Source organism: Entelurus aequoreus, linkage group LG15, assembly GCF_033978785.1.
Source record: "Entelurus aequoreus isolate RoL-2023_Sb linkage group LG15, RoL_Eaeq_v1.1, whole genome shotgun sequence".
Lineage (NCBI taxonomy): Eukaryota > Metazoa > Chordata > Actinopteri > Syngnathiformes > Syngnathidae > Entelurus > Entelurus aequoreus.
The window spans coordinates 30001985-30008621 of record NC_084745.1 but is presented as its reverse complement, the minus strand read 5'-3'; the positions used below and the strand labels follow the sequence as shown (position 1 = coordinate 30008621).

Sequence of the window (6637 nt, the reverse complement as noted above, 5' to 3'; positions counted from 1 at the left end):
TCCATCCATCTTCTTTCGCTTATCCGAGGTCGGGTCGCGGGGGAAGTAGCCTAAGCAGGAAAGCCCAGACTTTCCTCTCCCCAGCCACTTCGTCCAGCTCTTCCCGGGGGATCCCGAGGCGTTCCCAGGCCAGCCGGGAGACATAGTCTTCCCAACGTGTCCTGGGTCTTCCCCGTGGCCTCCTACCGGTCGGACGTGCCCTAAACACCTCCCTAGGGAGGCTTTCGTGTTGTGTACTGAGGAGGGAAGGAGGCAACAACCAGGGCAGAACTGCGGTTTCACAAGGTTTATTTAAACCTTTGATGATTACATGGTGTGTGTATGCTACTCTAAGTGAATGAGTGTAGACTATGTGTAATATTAATAATGTAAATGTTACCAGGCGTTGTTGTCTGTGAGTGTTGGTTGCATCCTTCGTCGAATCAAGAGGGGCAAGGCGAAGAGGCAGTTCGTGGACAGGCAAGAGGTCGAGGGCAGGAGCGAGGCAGCGTGGTCTGGGTCCGAGCAGGGAGGTCGTGGATCGAGGAAGGCAGTCAGGAATCCGGATGGATGTCAAATGGCAAGTCACGATCACGGAAGACAGGGGAGTCACTGTGGAAAACACAAGGGACATGAACGAGGGAAACACGGAGAGATATAGCAAAGAAAAGGCGAGCAAAGCACTGGGGAGGGAATGCCAGACGTGATACTTACTGGAAGGTTAGCGATGTTCTGGCAAAGGTTCCTCGGGTTCGCTGGTCTTTATGCAGCTCCCTCTCATCAAGTCCAGGTATGTTAATTACAGATTGTCTGCAGGCTTGTTGCTGCATGGGCGTGCTGCGCTCAGCGCTGTCAGCGGAGGTGCCGGCAGCTCCAGTTGCAGAGGAAACGTGGGTTCGACTCCGCGTCGTGACAGTTCAGGTGGCATCCTGACCAGATGCCCGAACCACCTCATCTGGCTCCTATCGATGTGGAGGAGCAGCGGCTTTACTTTGAGCTCCCCCAGGATGGCAGAGCTTCTCACCCTATCTCTAAGGGAGAGCCCCGCCACCCGGCGCAGGAAACTCATTTCGGCCGCTTGTACCCGTGGTTTTGTCCTTTCGGTCATAACCCAAAGCTCATGACCATAGGTGAGGATGGGAACGTAGATTGACCGGTAAATTGAGAGCTTTGCCTTCCGGCTCAGCTCCTTCTTCACCACAACGGATCGATGCAGCGTCCGCATTACCGATCCGCCTGTCGATCTCACGATCCACTCTTCCCTAACTCGTGAACAAGACTCCGAGGTACTTGAACTACTCCACTTGGGGCTAGATCTCCTCCCCATCCCGGAGATGGCACTCCACACTTTTCCGGGCGAGAACCAGGGACTCGGACTTGGATGTGCTGATTCTCATCCCAGTCGCTTTACACTCGGCAGCGAACCGATCCAGTGAGAGCTGAAGATCCTGGCCAGATGAAGTCATCAGGACCACATCATCTGCAAAAACCAGAGACCTAATCCTGCAGCCACCAAACCGGATCCCCTCAATGCCCTGACTGTGCCTACACTGTAAAAAAAAAAAAAAGTTGAGAAAACGCAAATTTTCAAGGCAACATGATGCAACCAGATTTTTGCGTTTTCTCAACTTTTGACTACTATTGTTGACTTAACTAAGATTTACAAGTTGAGATAAGAGTTATGTCAACTCGGATCTTCTTGTTCACCTAATTATGATATTTTTGTGGGACCAACAATAAAATTCATGCTTCAATTCCATGTATTTTTACCTTCAGCAAACTCATATATTCTTGTTGAACTTTGACTACTGTTGTTGACTTAACTAAGATTTCCAAGTTTAGATAAGAGTTATGCCAACTCGATCTTGTTCACCTAATTATGATATTAACATCGGACCAACAATAAAGTTCATGCTTCAATTGCATGTATTTTTACCTTCAGCAAACTCGGAAATTCTTGTTACTTCAGTTAGAAAACTTCCTTTACAAGTCAAGTAACATTTATGTTGCTGTAAATGTTTTTAAGAAATGCTGAATGAATAAATAAAATAAAGAGCACACATCAAAATATATCTAAAACCTTGTTTATTTGTCATTCAAACATATTTAACATAAGGGTTAAATTGGGTGTGTCAGAGACCTTGACACTTTCCCAGGTATTTTCTTTAAAGTGAATAAAACACTTCCCTAACAGTAAAATTGGATCCCTGTAACACTGAAGTTAAAAGCTAAGAAATAAATGTTTTTACAGCAGCCAGGCAATATAATTGTGTAATGATTTGATGATAGAATTATCATCATAGAGAAAATGTGTTTTGTAAATTAGAACAGTTGACAAACTTGATCAGTTGACAGTGAATATGCACCTCTTGTAAACCTCACTTAAATGTAAAGAAAAATATATATCTACATTTAAGTGAGATTCACAAAATACCATCATGCTACATAACCCGCCAGACCTCGGTACTGCCTTTGCATACCTCTTTGGCCTACTGTATGCCATGAACATTGATTATCCGAAGGAGATGAAGTACACATATGAAGCCATTCAGATTATCTTTTTCAAGCTTGGCTCTGTGCCCAAGTCCCCTCTGCCTCTGAAATAGATTAATGATTCTTTATTTTCTTTTTTTTAAAGAATCTCTATTTCAGAGGCAGAGGAGACTTGAGCACAGAGCCGAGCTTGAAAAAGATAATCTGAATGGCTTCATATGTGTACTTCATCTCCTTCGGATAATCAATGTTCATGGCATACAGTAGGCCAAAGAGGTATGCAAAGGCAGTACCGAGGTCTGGCGGGTTATGTAGCATGATGGTATTTTGTGAATCTCACTTAAATGGAGAAATATAGTTTTCTTTACATTTAAGTGAGGTTTACAAGAGGTGCATATTCACTGTCAACTGATCAAGTTTGTCAACTGTTCTAATTTACAAAACACATTTTCTCTATCTATGATGATAATTCTATCATCAAATCATTACACAATTATATTGCCTGGCTGCTGTAAAAAAATGTATTTCTTAGCTTTTAACTTCAGTGTTACAGGGATCCAATTTTACTGTTAGGGAAGTGTTTTATTCATTTTAAAGAAAATACCTGGGAAAGTGTCAAGGCCTCTGACACATACAGTAGGCCAAACAGGTATGCAAAGGTGGTACCGAGGTCTGGCAGGTCATGTAGCACGATGGAACCTTCCAACACAACAGTCCAGTCCCGTACGTTGGGTGATACAGCAGGATCATCTTCTTCAAGGATTGTAAGGATGCCAACAGACACGCCTCTGAGCACTCTTTCTTCAGGCCAGTTTTCTGAGGAATAGTAACAGATGCATGATTGAGTGTTAGGTCGAACAAAAGGATCTAATTAGGGCCCGACTGGTATGGATCTTCTGGGAACGATTACAATTTTACACTGTTCAAAAAAATGGGAAAAAAAATTAAATTACTTTCAAATTAATTGAAGGCAGAACATTAACCATTAAATATTTTTTAAAAAATGGGGCAGGAACTTTTCTTTATGGTTATATGCATTGGCTAAAGAATATGACATTTGGGCATTAAAAAACATCTCTGGGCACAAAATGAAATCTACACAAAGTGTATTATGCATAAAATTTTTGTCATCAGCTATGAGATCCTATTCAAAATGTCAAAATAGTAATAGTTTTTTTAGCTTGTTGCCCCACTCTCCGGTTCAAGACAAGGAAACAGAAATCATTAATTTTAACTGTTCGTGCATTTTTGAAGGAATAGGCGGAGGTTGTTCATCGCAAGTAAGCTTAGCTCAAAAACTAGCAGTCAATTGGAAGTGCTAGCTGTGAGCCAGGGTGAATTTAGTTTATATTCAACAGACATTCATCAGCAACGTCGTCTTCTCTTCTGCAACTTAAAACTAACACCATGTAGTCGGAATAAATAAATGATAAATGGGTTATACTTGTATAGCGCTTTTCTACCTTCTAGATACTCAAAGCGCTTTGACAGTATTTCCACATTCACCCATTCACACACACATTCACACACTGATGGCGGGAGCTGCCATGCAAGGCGCTAACCAGCACCCATCAGGAGCAAGGGTGAAGTGTCTTGCCCAAGGACACAACGGACGTGACTAGGATGGTAGAAGGTGGGGATTGAACCCCAGTAACCAGCAACCCTCCGATTGCTGGCACGGCCACTCTACCAACTTCGCCACGCCACCCCAAATAGAGTTGTAAAGTTTATCTTCTGACTGTTGGCGAAGGCAGGCTACCAATAGACTACCAGTATTTGAGCTAATCTAACAAGCGATGAGGAACCATTGCCTGATTTTTCTTCAAAAATACATGCACAGTTAAAGGAATGGTTTCTATCGACGAATCTTAAACCAGAGAGCAGGGCAACAAGCTAGAATATGAAAATGTTGAACTATTCCATTAAAGCTACATTAGGCCAAATTACTTGTAATTTTCAAGTAAATTTCCTATTGTTATTATTACTTACCAAATGCTGCAGGAAAAACTTAGTTGTGTCGTCCCGGACAAAAACGGGGAGGCATCTCAGTGCTGTCATCTTTCGGTGAGACACAATGTCTGATGTCTATAGAGTATACAGTGGAAAACATAAGCATATACATTAGTGAAGCACCATAGTGGATTCATACAAATGGCAAAATCAAAAGTTGTTTTTAGTAATGACCAGTAGACCGCAAGTCTGACCAGTAGCATGCTCAAGAAAAGGGAAACAAACACTTCAAGCCTTCGAACTAGTGCATTTTCTACTTTTGCAAATTAAAAACTGTTATAATTATCAAATGGCACATACTAAGAACATATAGCAATGACTGATAAGATCCATTTTACTGACACATGTCCATCACTTACCTGTTCATCAAGCTTATCCAGGAAGTCTTCTATTTACTGACCAAAAGCTCCCTTTTTAGCCCGGTACAGTCTGAGCAGGCGAGGCACATCATTCTCAAGGGACTCATTGAAAGTCTTCAGGAGGTCTTTGCTGGTGATGCGATGAAATTCTTCAGATATCTGAAAAACCCAATCAGCGAAAAAATGGCATTTAACTTTAATCACAATGTGAGCTTTTGACTTCAAATTTCAGGGCTAATGGTATAGTGGGGTGCTTTATGTTGGAGGAGCATGTAGTGGAGTGGTAGGGCAGGTATAGTGGAGTGTGTCAATGTAATACACTCCTACACCTATTAAACACAGTGCAATGAACATATAAGTACGACAGTTAATAAATAAATGACAGCCATACCTCTTCACAGGAAAACAGTGCAGGCCATCTCTGCTGGACTTCGGATACCATAGGCTGCCCCTCTACTACCTCTCTCCGCCTAACGGAAAATTCTTTAAAATTACACAAGTCACATTGAAATGTTGAGTTTTCCTGTAATCTCACAGTTGTGTGTGATCTTGAGAAGTGTGACCGTAATGCACCAGGTGTTTTAAATACACACACACAGTCTGTGTGAATACAGGGCCAGTTTGCACCTGTACCGTGACGAAGTCGAAAGTGCTTCAGGAGAGCCTCTTTATTGAAGCTTTCAAATTTGCAATATTTGCACTGCATTCCATCCTTCCCTGAAACACAAGAGACATAAAATGGAAATATTTAGTTTCACTAAAAGCATTTAGCTACAGACAATAATAAATTGTTTTTCCCCACCACCCCTATCTTAAACAGATACTTCATACACCTTATATTACACATAAATAGTATAGGCTACACCACACAGACATGCTACTCTTACCATACTCAGTATTATATCAGTTACTTTGTCTACATATTCATAGTAAATACTCAAATACATGTTAACTTTACTCAACAGGTCCTACAGGTAAGTATTAGCAAGTAATATTAGCTATGGAAATACTGTGTTTAGTGTAGTGTCACCCCCTTGAACATAAGTGCAGGTATGCATAAACATGAATTACATAAAACGTGAAAATGACAGTTCAGTAATAGACCATTACTCCAGACTGAATAATTGTATTAACGTGTCTTAATACTCTATTATTCTCAGTTTATCTGCTTTTCCAGCAGGGCACGCACAGCGCACAGACTTGTGGAAGTGAATTACAGTGAGCCGTTTGAGACGGGAGAACAAAAATAAATAGGCGGTCAATAGTAGGACAACTCATCGGCTAAAAAAAATGGCCTTTTCATGTTCGACTATCTTGAAAATATAGTGAAATAAACGGCGGCGGTGTTAATTGATACGCCTACATTACGCTCACGTCTGTCTCTCGCCCGCCGTGTGTATTCCCAGTCGACTAATCACGGCAGCACTAGTACCCACAACACATTTTGAACTGGGGGGGGGGGGGGGGTATCCCCGGCCTACGGCTAGAGCAGGGGTCCCCAAACTTTTTGACTCGGGGGCCGCATTGGGTTAAAAACATTTTGGCCCGGGGCCGGGCTGTGTATATATATATATATATATATATATATATATATATATATATATATATATATATATATATATATATATATATATAATATATATATATATATATATATATATATATATATATATATATATATATATATATATTGTCTTTATATTGCAGCGAGTTCATCCGTTTTGTCATTTAACATCAATTAACATTGATGTTCATCAACATTTAACATTGTCACATTATTGATGGGAAAATTTATT

At 41.2% G+C, this 6637-nt stretch overlaps 1 long non-coding RNA gene across 1 annotated transcript; it reads right to left on the bottom strand.

Moving 5' to 3' along the window:
- Positions 1 to 3192: 3192 nt before the first annotated feature.
- LOC133630433 (uncharacterized) lies at positions 3193 to 5306 on the bottom strand. The gene is made up of 4 exons (XR_009821254.1): positions 5233 to 5306; positions 4842 to 5000; positions 4462 to 4557; positions 3193 to 3288 (listed from the first exon to the last, which is right to left on the bottom strand). It is a non-coding gene; the product is annotated as an uncharacterized LOC133630433 (long non-coding RNA).
- Between the last annotated feature and the right edge of the window lie 1331 nt (positions 5307 to 6637).